At 35.8% G+C, this 16,809-nt stretch overlaps 1 pseudogene; it reads right to left on the reverse strand.

Annotated features, from left to right (window-relative positions):
* Positions 1-6,250: 6,250 nt before the first annotated feature.
* LOC121436454 lies at positions 6,251-13,986 on the reverse strand (annotated as a pseudogene).
* Between the last annotated feature and the right edge of the window lie 2,823 nt (positions 13,987-16,809).

Here is a 16,809-nt window from a genome sequence, read left to right on the forward strand (position 1 = left end):
CGTGGAGCACATGTTCTGCATCATGAGCTCTTAACTTTACCTTTGTGTCCGCTGGCCTAGAAACACAAGGTATTCTCACAGCTTCTCACTAGGTTCATTAGAAGATGACATTTGTACAGGTGTCCAAGCTACTGCATCTTTCCATTAGTGATAATGCTTATGGAAGTCACAGAAACCTTCTGAACACCAGGTTTCCTTATTGAAGTCTCATGTCTGGCCCCCCAGTTTCCACACCACCATTTGAAGATGGACACTAAAACAAAATCTCACACTAGTTCAGAATTGAGATAATAAAGGGTTATTTATTTAGGCATAGACCCACAGATCACAGTCCTCTGATTGAATGGGAAGTAGGAGTCTTATCCAGCAGCCAGAAGAGTGAGTAACCTTGCACTTTTCATTGGCATTTATACTTTAATAGGCCACGCCCAAGTTGGCGGATAACTTAAAGGCTACTGGTTGTAGGAATTCCTACAGCACCCATTAGTGAACAGTTTTCCTGCATAGTCAAGGTCTCAAAGGTCTCTTAACCTGGGTAGAGGCATTCTTCCAACCTCTGGCACCTCCCTCTAAATGTTACCATCTGCCTATTTCACTCTGTACTGTGCTGTATGATACAAACAAATTCATTAACTCTGTGGCCATACATGGTGAACACTAATTCTCAATAAAATACTGGCAAACCGAATCCAAGAACACATTAGAAAAATTATCCATTATGATCAAGTAGGTTTCATCCCAGGGATGCAGGGCTGGTTCAACATGCGAAAATCTATCAATGTAATCCAGCATATAAATAAACTGAAAGAAAAAAAACCCATATGATCATTTCATTAGATGCTGAAAAAGCATTTGACAAAATCTAACATCCCTTTATGATAAAGGTCTTAGAGAGATTAGGGATACAAGGGTCATACCTAAATATAATAAAAGCTATTTATAGCAAGCCGACAGCTAACGTCAAATTAAATGGAGAGAAACTCAAAGCCATCCCACTAAAATCAGGAACACGATAAGGCTGTCCACTCTCTCCATACCTCTTAAATATAGTGCTTGAAGTTCTAGCAATAGCAATAAGACAACATAAGGGGATCAAAGGAATTTGAATTGGAAAGGAAGAAGTTAAACTTTCATTATTTGCAGGTGATATGATAGTGTACATGAGCGACCCCAAGAACTCCAGCAAAGAACTCCTACAGCTGATAAACACCTTTAGTAGTGTGGCAGGATACAAGATCAATTCCAAAAAATCAGTTGCCCTCCTATACACAAAGGATAAGGAAGCAGAGAGGGAAATCAGAGAAGCATCACCTTTCACGACAGCCACAAACAGCATAAAATATCTTGGGGGTAACTCTAACCAAGGATGTGAAAGATCTATTTGACAAGAACTTTAAGGCATTGAAGAAAGAAACTGAGGAGGATACCAGAAAATGGAAGGATCTCCTTTGCTCTTGGATTGGGAGGATCAATATAGTAAAAATGGCAATTCTACCAAGGGCAATTTATAGATTCAATGTAATCCCCATTAAAATCCCATTGAAAGTCTTCACAGATCTTGAAAGGACATTAATCAACTTTATATGTAAAAACAAAAAACCCAGGATAGCCAAAACAATCTTATACAATAAGGAACTTCTGGAGGCATTACCATCTCTGACTTCAAACTCAATTTTACCTTTTGAGACATATAGATAGGAATAGCAGAGCTATCATTTATGGAAGGATGCTTCATAGAGAAAAAAAAACAAAATTAATAACAATTATTTTAATCTGTTTGCTTTAAACATATCAATACACCCTATAAGGCCATCAGTTTTCTGACAAACTCTGTTACAGCCTGGCCACTGTTGTGACAGCTTGGCCCCATCTGTAACAGCCTGTTTGAGAGTGTCTTTGGAGAAAAGAAAGGAAGCTGTTTTCCTGAATATTTGGAACCTAACTCTCACTCTGGTGGGGTCACATTTAGAACCGAAGTGAGCCAGACCTGGCATGTTGCCAGACACTGAATGAAAGGTTTCTGAGAAATTACAACTGTGGATACTACTGTGCTTCAGATAGTTTCTGCAGCTGTTGAAAAAGAAACTCTGGAAATACCACAAAGGAAATGACATCAAGAGCAAAATCCACAGAAACAGTACATTAAACCTAAAGAACTTCAGACACTAGGATTACCACCTAATGTGTGTAAAATAAGTATGGTTGATATCTTTAAATAGAAAAGGGACAGGACAGGCACTTGTAGTCCCAGCAACTGAGAAATGGACATATAAGGATTAGGTTTTCAAGGCAAGTTTTGATGACATGAACCTCTATTAAAAACAAAAAATAAAAATAAAAATGATTTTTAAATGATATAGAAGCCAACTTAAAAGTATAACTAATTATCAAAGTTATTTATGGAAAAACAAAGATTTCCTAGGGGAGAAATTTCAGTATTCTCTACTAAAAGCATCAGTAAGCAGGAGGAAAGATAGGTATGTGATATGAAAATAGAGCGGAATTTTCTGAGGATTAAAGGAACAAATAGGAATACTACCAGGGGTATAAAGGACGGAAGAATCAGGGGTAGAATCAACCAAACTAAAGATGTACAAAATGCCTTATGGATACCCACTTGTTAGTAAGCTTGTAGCTGACCAACATAAAACAAACTCCACGTTTCTATGGTGGTTCAGGGTTTGTTTTTTTTTTTTCATTTTTTTTTGCATGCATTTGTTGTCTTTTTTCTCTGATTGGGTTTTTTTTTTTTGCTTTGTTTGATTTTCATTTTTGTTTTTATTTTCGGAATAAAGAGAGAGAAAGAACATTAACTTAGGGGGATAGGTAGGTGTGGAGAATCTGGGAGGTCTTAGAGGTGGGAAATCTGATCAAAATATATTCTCCTGACAATATAATTTAAAATCAAAATGTAACTGTATAAAAGACAGTCATAGAGAACATGAGTTTTAAATGAAAATCAAAGCACAAGGCAGGAATTACTGGTCAGAGAGATCACAGACATGTTCAAAACAATACAGGCCATTCCTGCTGTTCTCAGTGATCCAACATAATTAAATGGTAAAACCCTAATACAAACAAACAAAATGAAACAAACAAACAAACAAAAACAGCACACACTTTGACATCAGGACATCGATAAATCAATCTCAAGCCAATCAAGAAGCATCTTCCCTTGGGCTAGCATTCAAATGGTCAGAAAGTGCTTTGCAGGCTTCAGAGGGAGAAAAAATATGAATGTTTTACCCAGTGCTGGACCCTACATGCCACATTACTGACCTGCAAGGCAAGATGTGCCCCCATGGAATTATCATTATAGATGTGCCCCCATGGAATTATCATTATAGAATGAGTAATTGCTTTCTTATTGGCCCTGAGGTCTTTAACACATTAGAGATATAATGTTCAGTATTCAGTATTGTTATCTAAATGAAAAGCTCATATTGGGGAGGTCACACAATTGCATTGCTAAGTGGTCAAATGGTCAAATTGCAGGTCCGATATTTCAGTTTATGCCCTAAAGCAGGACTTCTCTCAACCTTCCTCAGAGAAGCTTCTTTATATAGTGGGCAGTACGGAGTGGCAGAACTGCTCAAAGTGCGGAATAGGTGAGAAAATGTGCATAGATCTATGGCAATGTCCTCATCAACCTCCTCCTGGCAACCACAAATACTCAGGCAATATCAGTGAAGAGGAAGTAGAAAAATGTAAGAACCAGCTGATGTGGAAAAGCTCTGTGAAATGCTGCCTTCTGGTCTTGACACAGTTATGAAATCACAAACTCAGCAGTTGTGGTTACCTATATGCAACCTGCACAAGGTTAGGCCAGCTGAAATTCCAGCATAGATGGGGAGCTGCTCTTTAACCTTTAGTGAATCACTACTGTAAGCTGACAGCTGTTGGAAATGAAAGACTCACTCTTTATTGGGAGTATGGCTACTGCTTGGGTTGCTTGTTCCAGTGATTGTTCTATAACCACACAACAATGGACAGTATTAATCAGGAAAACTTGAGTTATAGGTGACTACTTTAGTGTTCAGTCATGGAAAGGTTGAGAGGGCAAGCAGGGGATGAATATGACCAAATTTCATTCTGTATATTATAATATTTTCAATAAATATTATTAAGAAAATTAATGAAAAGCATTCTACTAGAATGAAAATAACCTTTGATCTCATTATGCACTATAATACTTTGAAATGGAAATTATACATTAACACATTCTTATATTTATAAATAACAAACAATTATACACACTAACTACAAAAAAGTCAAGTGAAAATTTTAGATACTCATACTCATTGTATCTGTCAACATGATCCAAACAAATCATGTCTTCTTAAGCTTTTTATTTGCTTCTGATCTGCACATCATAGAACATACAGTCCTAATGAGTGTTCAGTATTACACTACCATCAGTCATTTTCTAGACAATTCCTCTTCCCTGTGTAACACTTAATCAAAATATGTGATATGCATGTTGTTCTTACACATGAGTTCCATAGAAAATGTGCAAAGCCTTGTAAAATGAGAGAAATGCCTTTGCCCACATTTAAACAGGTGTTTCAGGAGAAGGACTACTTGTTCATTCTTGCTGCTTAGGCCCGAAATAAGCACATAGAAACTGTACTAATTAAATCACTGTCTTGACCATTAGCTCTAGCTTCTTATTGACTAACTCTTATATTAATTTAACCCATTTCTATTAATCTGTGTATTGCCCTGTGACAGGGGCTTACCTGCTAAAGTTTGCAGCATCTGTCTCCAGTGACTCCATTACTTTTCTCTGACTCTGCCCATATTTATCCCAGCATACAGCCTAGCTTTCTCTGCCTAGTTCTGTTCTTCCCTACCATAGCCTCAGAGCAGTTCTTTAGTCATTAACCAATAAAAGCAACACATAAACATACCATTACCTCCTTACCATTTCCCCTTTTCTGTTTAAGCAAAAAGGAACGATTTAACTTTAACATAGTAAAATTACATACAACAAAACAGTTATCAAGCAAGAATTACAGTTATAATATTTATGTCTATTTTATCTTTTATACAAACTAAGGAAAACTATGTTCTTCAACTCCATCAATGACTCCAAAAGGATATAATATTACCTAAGTAAACAATAAGTTCATTGCAAGCAACTTCCAAAACACAAGAATTGACAGAGACATCTCACTGCCTGGACAGTCACCCAAAGTTCTTCTGTATTGTTGGGGCATCCATCTTTGGTCTACTGGCTCATAGTATCCAGTAGACTTTTCCATGATGCAGGAAATTTCAAAGACAATTGCACCTATATTAGCAGTTTGTCAGTCATGTTCTTCTGTGTCCTGCAAAATATCTAGCAGACTCTTTTGTAAAGCAGGAACTCCAAAGGACGGTCTCACCTTTAGGCTAGTTGAACAGTCATCTCTCTATGGGTCCTGCATGTCCAGTTTATCAAGAAGTCCAGGAAAAAGCAGTTTCTTGCCCAAATGGCTAACCAACTCCATAAGGAGCCTCTTCAATGCCCATATTCCCTTTGAAGTACATTGTGCTGCCAGAAGCAGATGTGTCTCGTGGTCATGCAAAGGCTTAGGTTCTTAAAACTTTTTATATGCCATATTCCAAGTCTTTGAAAGATTTGAAGAACACATATTTATCTGAAATACATCTCTGTATATCTATAAAACCGAACTAACATGACTACAAGCTTGACTATTATAATGATTATCTATTAACTTATACTTTGTAATTATGCATTACATTTTTAAATGAGCTACACAAACACAATACCTTAATCAAGATCAGAAATACATAAACATATAACATAATTGACCTTAAATTTGAGTCAATAAACCTAGAACCATACCAATGCAAATTATTCATACCAATATCAAACAGGGACTGTGCTTTCATTTCTCAGATGCCCAGACATAATCACAAAGAAACTATATTAATTATAATACTGTTTGGTAATGTCTTAGACTTTGTACTGATTAGCTCTATTAAATTAGTGCATTTCTATTTGTCTGTGTATTGCCACAAGGCTGTGGGTTACTGGTGCAGCATTTTACTCCTTCAGCAGCTATATGGCATCTCTCTCTATCTCTGTTCAGATTTCCCACATGGCTTTACTCTGCTAAGCCATTGACCAAAATATCATTACTCATTAAATAATAATGGCAATACATATAGAAGAGGACATCTTATATCACCCACAATCCTCCCAACTCATATACAACTGTTAGAGTGTGAGTGTTCAGGAAAGTCACAGGTTAGATGGGCCATTGTCAATCCATTGCCATTTGCTTTTTCTTGCATTATACGACAATACAATCCAGTGATTGTTTGGATCAACTTTGACCTGAATGAACTCCTGTAAAGAAAAAAATATATCTGATGATAAAATTTCTTCTGTTTCAGAGAAAGAACAACATAATACATCTTAGCTATTTTTATGTCAGTTCTCTGTTGTCCTTTCCTCCAATCTATAGAAGTTCATTTTTAAAGTAATTTCTCACTAGTGGCTAATTTACGCCAAACCAATCAATTACATAATTTGTTTTTAAAAGAAATCAGGTCTCTAAAATAATGGATTCATGAAATGATTTGTGACTGTGTTTCTTACAGAAAGTCGCACTGTGTAGCCAAGGCTGTGCTTCAATTCACAATCTCTCTTATTCAGACCCCTAAATGAACATGGCATATCAGCTCCATATGTAATTCTGAAATTATGAAAGTATTAAATGCACCTTTGACTATAGTAAGTTCTGCCAATGAGACATGTTTGGATAAGGGTGGCCTAGAGTATGGGAGTTGTCAATCAAACTGATCCACCCTACGATCCTAAATTACCTGGAGTACCAGGACCCACTTGCTGGAGCACCAGGACCCCAGAGACCTAGGATGGAATCAGACAACTGAAGAAAAAAATGTCAATGAAATGATGCCTAATAATATTTACAATACTCAAAGATTGATTCCTAGCCCAACTGTTTTCAGAAGGGCTTCATCCAGAACTGATGGAAATAGAGACTGAGACCCTCAGCCAAACTTTAGACCAAGCTCCTGATAATGAGAGGGAGAGGGAGGAATCAAAGGGATCAAGGACTTCAGAAGAGAAGTTACAGAATCAACAACCCCTTAATCATGAAAGCTCCCTGTGTCTGAAGAGACAACAAGGGATCCTGCATAAGACTTACTGGATTCTTCATATGGGGCAGTTTTGTAGCTTGGTCTTCTTGTGGGACATCTGACAGTGGGAGCACGGGCTGTCTCTAACTCTGTTGCTTGGCTTTGAGACTCTAATCTTTATATTGGTTCACATTTCCCACAGAATTTTTCAAGTTTTAGAAAATTTATTTGTTTATTTTACTTCCTGTCTGCTGTTTTCCCTCTGACCTCTCCTCCCAACCTCTCCTGGCATTTCCTCTTGACTTCTACCCCCAATCCTTTACCACTCCTTTTCTGTTCAGCAAAGAGTAGGCTTCCCATGGAATCAACAACAAAAATATTGTCATGCCAAATTGCAGTAAGTACAGACAACCCTGTCCCCTCTGTATAAAGTCTGGGAAATGTGAAATGCTGTGCATTAAACTGCATGCTTCAGAGAGGAAACCGTTCTGTGGTAGAACTTGATGAGGAGGTAATCTAAAAATCATATGCCAAAATATATTTAGTAATTTTAGTGCATTAAATATTTCCAAATATCTTCCTCTCTCATCATGACAAAGTTTTCAAGCTGATCCTAATACTGTTTCTCCAGATAAATATCCTCTGTGTATTTGGATACATTTCTTTAGTAACAAATGTAAACAGAAAATGTCAGGACTTTGATCATTTTGTTCTTTTAAATACTCGTGTCTAGGGATAGATATCATTTTTGAAATATGAGATTATAAAGTAAATATTTTGGCCAGATTCCATGAAAATCACAATGGGACTAACTAGTTAAAATCATTTATTACATGGATCTTATATAAGTTCTATTTTGGAATTGGGCCCAGAAGTCCCTTAATTTCTCGGTTGTCATCTAACTGCTCATTTCAGACGGATTCACTTCTGGACTCCAAGGAGCAAGCACTAAGTTCCAGGTAATGGTGTAGCTGCCTCTCTGGAAATAAATAAATGTCAGTAACTGAATATTCTATACCAAATCATTAAACTTATTCATGGAAAACATGATTTTTCTGAGGGATTCTCCAGCAGATTCTTGAGAAAGGGAGGAGATTGCAAAGATGTAGTTGTCTCTTAATATCGAGTCTTTTTGTCAAAAACCCTGTGTCCTAACAGTAAGCCAGGAGCAGGAGTTTGTTTCTGGGGAGACTCTTACTGCAATTTTTCACACATTACTGGCAAACCATATACAATCTTGAAGGTTTTATTAAAAAAAAAACATGCCAGCACTCAGTATGGCACTATTAAACGGTTAGAGACAAACTCCCAGAAAATAGAATAGCATGGAAGAGTCTACGGTACCAGTTCATCATCATCGTCTATCTTCAAAAGGGACAAGCTACAGTCCTGGCAGGTCTGTTTACATCCACTCCAGTCTTTTTTGTCCGTGATGAAATAACATTTGATGCCAGAGCAGAACCAGTATCCATCAACATATTTGCCTACAACAGAGAAGGTAAATAACTAAACTTCTTATTTTCTGGCATACTGTTATTAGAGAAATGCATTTATCAAGCCTCTATAACTAAGAAAATTATCAAGGCTCTCAGAAACTGAGATTCTTGAATGCAGAGAGACTCCTGTACACCCATGCTTTATGCAAAGCTCTTTATATGGAAACAGCTGATGTGTCCATTGTGGATAAATCAGTACAAAAAATATAGCAGATGAACACAAAGGAATACTGTTTATCCTTGAAAAGGAAGTAAATCAGCTGGGCATGGTAGCTTATTCCCATGACCTGAGCACTCCAGAGAGTGAGACAGGAGGGTCACCTACAGTTTGAGGCCAGCATAGGCTAATTAGTGATGACTTTCATACCAGCCTTGGTTAGAAAGTAGATTATAAGACAGCCTGGGCTACAGAGCCTCAACACCCCAACACGACCAATCCAGATGAGGACTATTGTGACAAGCATAGATAAACTTGAGCTTGGTGTGCAAAATGAAACAAGCCAGGCCTAGGAGCAAATTTTATGACTCAACTCAGATGAGGGTTTTAACACAGTCCAAGTCTAAGAAAAAGAGCTGTGTAGTAAGGAGCTTGAGGGTGGGGAACAAACACTGGCTGTTCAAAGTCTGTTACAAGGATGATAAAATTCTAGATGAATAGTAGTGCTCTGGGCTCATACTCGTTCACACATACTGTGCATTTAAAGCTGTGCTGTGCTCTATGTTTGATGCTCTTATTTTAAGAGTTATAAGAGTCATATGAAAGAGCTTTTGAAGGTGATAGTCTGTTCTGATTATGTTGATGCATTCAATGGTATGCCCACATACCCAAACATGTCAAGTTGAAAACAATGAAATGTTTCCAGTTTGTTTAACAACAACACCTCAATACAAATATTTTGTTTATTGAGGGGTTAGGGATGGCCATGTTCAATTAACAAACTTTATCTTCAATCTTTGTTTTCCTATGAAGAGGTATCATTGTGTAGCTCAGGCTGGTCTGGAATTTGTTGGACTGTTCTCAAATTTACAATCCTTCTGCCTCAGCCTCCTAACTACAGGAATTACAGTGTTAAACTATCATTTACAGATGACAAAGCCTTTTAAAAAAATTTAATGATACTAAATGTTTTTCATGGGTTTGGGATACTTTAAAGATATTTTTGGAGCTTTTTCTTTTCTTCACACATATGTTACAATATAGCAATTTTAATATTATCATCTGTCCTCGCTTAATAAAATTGTCAACTCTATTACAGCAGAGTAAGTTCATATACAAAGCTCTTTGTAAACTCTAAATCCAGATCAATTATTTAATAATTATTGATCAGTTGAATCAATAAAAGATAATTGGTCGTGATGCAAAATAAAAAACTTTCCTCACAACACTTGATATGTGTATGTTTTAAGTGTAATTTATAGTGTTACTGTTAGAAGTGCATAAATGTGAACAGCCATGGTGAAACTCTCATTTAAGCTTTAGGGAGGATATCTTAGTCACAAACAGGTTAATTTATCATAATAAGACAGAAAAAACCACACACATTGTTATTTCTCTGACTGTATCCACCTAAATGCTCTATGTTCATTTTAACCTAAATATTTTATAAATACACTCTTAATAAAAACTTTATGTTCTGACAAAAACAAAGTGGGATGCTCAGATTTTCACATAAATAAAAATGACCTGAATTCTTGGCTGTGATGAATTGTAATTCCATACACTGGTAGCAGTAGGAGCACCAGATGACCCCTGAGTTGTAGGTACTATAAGATGATCCTAATCCAAACAAGGATTTCCAGGGTTCCTTACCCCTACATGAAGTAAAGAAATCTCAACATTTAATCCATAGACCACCAGTGTAAAAAACGGCTAACTGGATTTCAAATCTTCTGGAGAAGAATCAATACAGAAAAGTCAAATACTTTATTCAAGATCCCCTCCATACCTGTGAACTGTATGAAATCTAAAACTTTAGTTTCCCCACAGAATCTCTTCTGTTCTTTGTTGGAGGAGTGAAGTTTCTTCTGATGTATGAGTTCATCAAGGTCTCTAGACTTTTTTCTCAGTATTTCTTTTATTAAAGAGTTGGTACTTTTCAAGGTTTGATACTGTTGAGTGAGGTCGTTTAGAGTTTTCTGCAGATTATGATTTTTTTCACTATACTGAAAAACTAAAATTAGTAGCAGATATAACATCAAAAATGTTCATATGGAATAAGTATTGAAATAGAAGATTAGAGAAAAAGCTTCATTTTGACACCAGCATATATCATTACTTTAATTTGTATGTTAAAGTTTAGAAAGTAACAAATCAATTAATTGTAGAAATTGAGGTTATATACAGTTTTTTTTCAGATTGTATTTTTTCTTGGCTATATTAAAAAAATAAAATTAGTAGAAGATAAAATAAAAATGCTTATAAAGCATATATATATTGAAATTTAAGGTTAGAGAAAAATCTTCCTGCTGACAGCCAATACATATCATTATTTTGATTGCTATTTTGATACTTAAAAATTAAAAATTTTTAAAAATTAAAAATCAACTAACTCACTATAAGAATGGAAAAATGAACTTTAATCATTGGCAGTTTTAGGGTAAGTTAGCTAAAAATATTATGGTGGAAACACCTTATGTTCTGAATACGTCATTTTTTCACAGCAAAAAAAAAAAAACCCTAACAAACAAATACTTAAATAAAATGGTCAGAGACACCTAAAACGGCATGAAAATTTGAACTAAGAAACATGCAGTAATATCACAGTTATCATCGAAGCAGATGGACTACCCACCATAGAAGAGACAATCATATGAAGATTTCCAGCTTTGTTGGAGCTTAGCCCATCAGTGGTTTTTCTCTAAGGATGTGAGGACATCAAATAAAAGGTAAAACAGAAGTTCTAGACCTTCTAACTTCTGTGTACAGATTCCAACTTTTCACTTAACCATGTCCTCAATATCCATAAGAAAAGGTAATTTATTTTGCAATCTATTTTTTACAAGCTGTCTATGTCAGATTCAAAGTCATCAGAGCTACAGAAGCAGATATCAGCGATACGTATTATCACAGGGAATATTATTATGAGTAAGACAGAATAAGTCCAAGGCAGCCCCAGAGTCACTGTAATGCCCCAGGGTTCAGGAGTAAAGGGGAAAACAAAAAACTTTCAAATTCCAGTATACCTGAAATGTCACCTGATGACAGACAAATTAATTATATTATCTGGCATTATTAGAGTTTATTGCTAGTATCTAGGCAAATGATGTATATGAATTACTCACTGTATGTCAGCCACACTCCAATTGACATCATTAGAAGTAAGCAAAGGATCCCGAGAGCCACTGCAATGAGGTGTAAAGAGATTGAAAACTCTAAAGACATCAGAACTGGTAAGAGAATCATCACCAGGACCATCCCATCATTCACCGTTAGCTATAACCTGGAGCATCATGTGACAAATGGATGACAAACTCTAATGTTTTAAATAAAATTCCAGAATACAAACTAACTCCTACACCTAAGATTCAGGGAACAGCTCAGAGGAGAGGACAAGAGAATATAAAATACAGACTCCAGACAGGGAAGCTGCAATCAGACAGTCTTAAAAATAGCATAACCTAAGCAACACATGCCAATATGTACAGGGGAAATCTCCACAGAACTACAGATAATTGATGACAGGTGAGAAATTAAATCTCGTGTAGGAATGAGCTCATAAGTGGATATCTAATACCAAGTGGTCAGTTCTAAAACATATACATGTGAACAGCACTAAATGGAAGGACCAATTACATATATGTAACACATGTAAACATGTAACTAATAATTAAAGGGAAAGGAAGCAATGCAGACAATACATCAAAGTATAAGCATTAGAAGGTAATGAAAGGATGACAGGGAAAGGGGAATTGATATAATAATTATGGATAATAATGATCGGTAAATTATATTCATATACAAAAGTCATAGTGAAATCCTTTATTTTATATAATTAATAAATTCTAATAAACTCTAAAAATTTTGACTTTTACATTTCTGGATGACACATACCTATTCTGTTTATACCCTATGTACATAAGCAGTTCTCTAAGAGTTTAGATAATTTTTGCCCATTCAGCCTTGACTCGGTCTCACAGGAGGCTGGAGAGACAGGTTTAAGCTGTGCACAGTTAGCTCACCTTACAAAACACTGAAGTCATAAGCAAAATGCAGGTAGGAAACTCCAAATAACTTAGCATGAAGAGGAAAGAAAGATCAACCCCAAGAAACTGGTAGCCAGTATGAAAATTCTGAACTTTATAAGGGTCCATTATAAAAGAATTCCTAGAAGTCAGCTCTTTTCCTGTCTATCAATTCTGTTTTTCTCAGAAAAATAATGTATTTATCCTTGTGACTTGAGGTCTTGTGTTCTAGGGTCCTGCAACTCATTATCATCACACTAATGTAGCAAAAGTATTCAGATTAGTGTTTAAATGGGACAATATTTGAAGGACAAGAGAAAGAATGTAAAGAATTTAGACCTCTCTTTTGATCTGCCTGTTGATGATGAACTACACTGAAGTTTGATGAAACACTTAGAATAAGAGTTTCATCATAAGAATAATAAGTAAGAGGTTTGCTTCACACTTTTTTTTTTTTTTTTTTTTTTTTTTTTTTTTGCGGCAGGGTTTCTCTGTAGCTATGAAACCTGTCCTAGAACTAGCACTTGTAGACCAGGCTGGCATTGAATTCACAAAGATCTGCTTGCCTCTGCCTCCCAAATGCTGTGCCACAACTGTCTGGCTATACTTTTCATTACTTTAAGATTGTATTTCTTTAGAAAATTCAGTGTTTCTTCAGAAGGTAGTTTCTCTTTCTAAAGGCCTCACATTTTAAATCATATTGTGATAAAATTAACTAAAACTTGTTGGTTTCTCATATTTGTAAAAATGTATTCAAAGCATGCTAGGTGGCTCACAACTGTAATCCCACAACTTGAGAGGCTGTGCAAGGAGAATCAAGGATTCTGAGCCACCGTTTTCCACATAGCACAATTAAGCTTGGTTCTGGTTACTTGACACCCTGACTCAAAAAGTAAACAACAAAAAACTAACAAATACAAAATAAATTTTTCCAGTTTCAAGGGTTATTTCTTTCAAAAGCTTGTAAGTCCTCACTTCTTCCTCCGGTGATCTCCTATTATCAGTTGACAATAAGTAGAAAGGCTGAGACAGTTTTAAATGTTTGGTGTGTACAGTGCTTAAGAGGAGAGCACTCACCTTTGTGGCTAACCTCTCTGGGCCCTTGCGTCTCATGAGGACTGGCTGTACACTGTGATTCTGAAGAAAACTCAAAATCTCTTGAGGTTGAAGATGTCACCTGCTGATTCCTCATCTTGGATAGAAGTAATGAAGGTTTAAATTAAAACTTTGTCTTGAAATGATGTCTAGGTAAAGAAAAAATTAGAATGTCCAAGTTTAGAACATTTTAGAATTTGATGTTGGGGTAGGGCGGAAGATTACTAACTCCTTTAAGGATCTGAATTCTGTAAAGAGTGTGGAAGGTGACTGGCTTCCACAATATATGATAAAACTTTTTAACTAGTGGTCACATCAATGATTGTTTGGAGGTATGGTAAAACACCTTGAATTTCCAAATAAAGACTTGAGTGGTAAGATGGCCATAAGAATGTTTGACAAAACTGGTGCCACCGAAGTAACTGACATGTTTTAAAATGATTATCAACACATCAAAAACTGAAAACTTGCCTAAAGACAAATCTCTTTGTTTTTAAAGCTGTTGTAAATGGTGTGATATTCACATGGATATAAAATGATCTAGTCTACTTTTGACAATTTTTATAAAGTGTATGCCAGAAACAATGTCCAAAGGATTATATGAAAGGACTAATACAGAAAATTAAAAGCAGATCCCAGATATGATAATAAAAGTCTCCTGAGTAAAAGCCCAAACACCTGTATTCATAATTACAAAGGATTCCATGGACATGAACATTCCACAAAGCAAAGTAAAATGTATAACGTCACTTGAGGGTCCTGTATAAAACTAAAATTTTTCTACAGTGGTACCTGACTTTTGTCCAAACACTTGGTAATCTGAAGCAGGAGGATCTCTATGGCCAGAACGTCTAGATATGGAATTTCCTGAGAGATAAGACTACAGAAAGAGATTCTGTTCTCAAAAAATAGAAATAATGAATGAAAATTTGTTAGTAGGCATCATAAATGCTCATAAAATATTCATTCTTACGATAGCAATGAATATACAAATTATTAATGCATAAGTACTTATGATTTACCTTGCCTCTTCCATTAAACATTATTTGAAGGGGCAATGAATAAAAAGGTAATATTAAAAATTGTTGATGAACTCTATTCATTTCTAGTATATCTAACACATTTTTATTGATGAAATTTTCTAAACTCATTTACAGTTTTCCTAATTCTCTAAAATTAAAATGGATTCCTATTATAAAATTCGACAAAGTGCAGAAAAGGCTATGTAAAGCACTTGAAATAGTCACAAAGTAATTCTACTAATCATGATCACTCCCTTTACATCACTCACAAGAAAATCATAGCACAATAAATGAAAATTCCTTTCTTGAAGCTTATCTCCAATGTTCTTAGGCAGACAATGCAGTTCTAACATGATCAATTGTCTTACTTATCTCTGTCACCATCATGCAGGTCATTTGTAGCTGAATGACATTTCTCTAGAATAAGTATGGTCCTGTGATAGAGAAATCTGAAGAAATCAAAGTGGCAGTTACCTGTACCCCAACCAGGTGACAATGCAGGTGGTGGGAACTGAGGATGAGGAACAAGTTATATCCCCTCAGAGACTTCAAAGGAAGCACAGAAGAGAGTCCTTCTACATGATACTTCTGTTCTTAAAGTTCTGCCCCTCCTCTTGACCAAAGCAGAAAGAGGAAATTGTATGTTAAGAGCTGATACTGAAAGATAGTAAACATGAGCAATGCATTCCTGCATATGAAATCATCCCCACTTCATATGTATCAGATCATGTTTATTATCAGTATTTTGTGACTGAAAGAATAAAGGAAAATATGTTCTGAGAAAACACTTTCGATATTTTCAGCTAAAATGTAATATACTTAAAAGAAGCCATTGTTTAGAAGAGATGACTGAGACAGCTTTATATGAATATGAGGGTGTATAGAATAAATGGGATGACCAAGTTCTTCAGTTCCAAATTTCAATACTTTTCAGGAATTTTGTTTTAGATTAATATTTATTTATATTTCAGAGAAAATACTACTTTTTGTTTTTAATTGTGTCTATTGGGAGTTAATTTATATTAGGAATGCCATAAGACAATCACATTTCCATTGTGATTTTCTTGATGTTTACTGATCTACCCTTTAATCCACACATGTTTACAATGAAAGTTGATGTCCTTACACATTAGGCAGTTTCATTGTTGTATTTTCAATGAGGCTGGGCTATCAAATGCAAGGTCCATGGAGATGGACAATGAACTACATGCTCATCTTCAGAGGGCTTGCTTATTTGTTTGTTTGGTTGTAGGTTTGGGTTTTTGGTTTTGTTTCAGACAGGGTCATGTTGTATAACTAATAGTGGCCTAAAATTCACTAAGAAGCTGGATTTGAACTTAATATTCTCCTGCATAATTCCCCTCAGTTCTGTGTTACAGATATACAGTACTTGAGCAGTTTACACTATGTGTGTGTATGTGTGTGATATGTGTATAATGCATAGGATAGCTTCACTATGGCTATATAAACAAAAAGTTATATGTGACAAGGCATGGCAACACACTGCTGCAATCCCAAAAATCAGAGTCAGGAGAATACTCAGAAGTGCAAGGAAAGCTTGATCTACTACATATTGAGTTTCATACCACCTAGAGCTCTTAAGTGAGACCTTATCTGTAAAACACCCCTCCTCTCAGACAGTAGGTGTCATAAAGCAAGCCCATCCATCCCGTTCATTCTACGCATGCCTATATGCAACCTTTCACTTTGTGTTGTGGGTTGGCAAATGTTAGGTCTCACCCCAAATGATGGTTCCTGACCGTGAGATTTCCAACCTTAAGAAATCTGCCCCTAAGCAAGCCTCTTTTCATTGCAATTTACTCAGCCTATTGTTCTGTTACTATAACTGTATTGAACCAGCATACACAATGAGATAGATTATCTATTCTATCATGTCA

The sequence above is a fragment of the Microtus oregoni genome, unplaced genomic scaffold, assembly GCF_018167655.1.
Source record: "Microtus oregoni isolate MIOR12 unplaced genomic scaffold, Mior012 000002F_ref0000024, whole genome shotgun sequence".
In the NCBI taxonomy this organism is placed as follows: Eukaryota; Metazoa; Chordata; class Mammalia; order Rodentia; family Cricetidae; genus Microtus; species Microtus oregoni.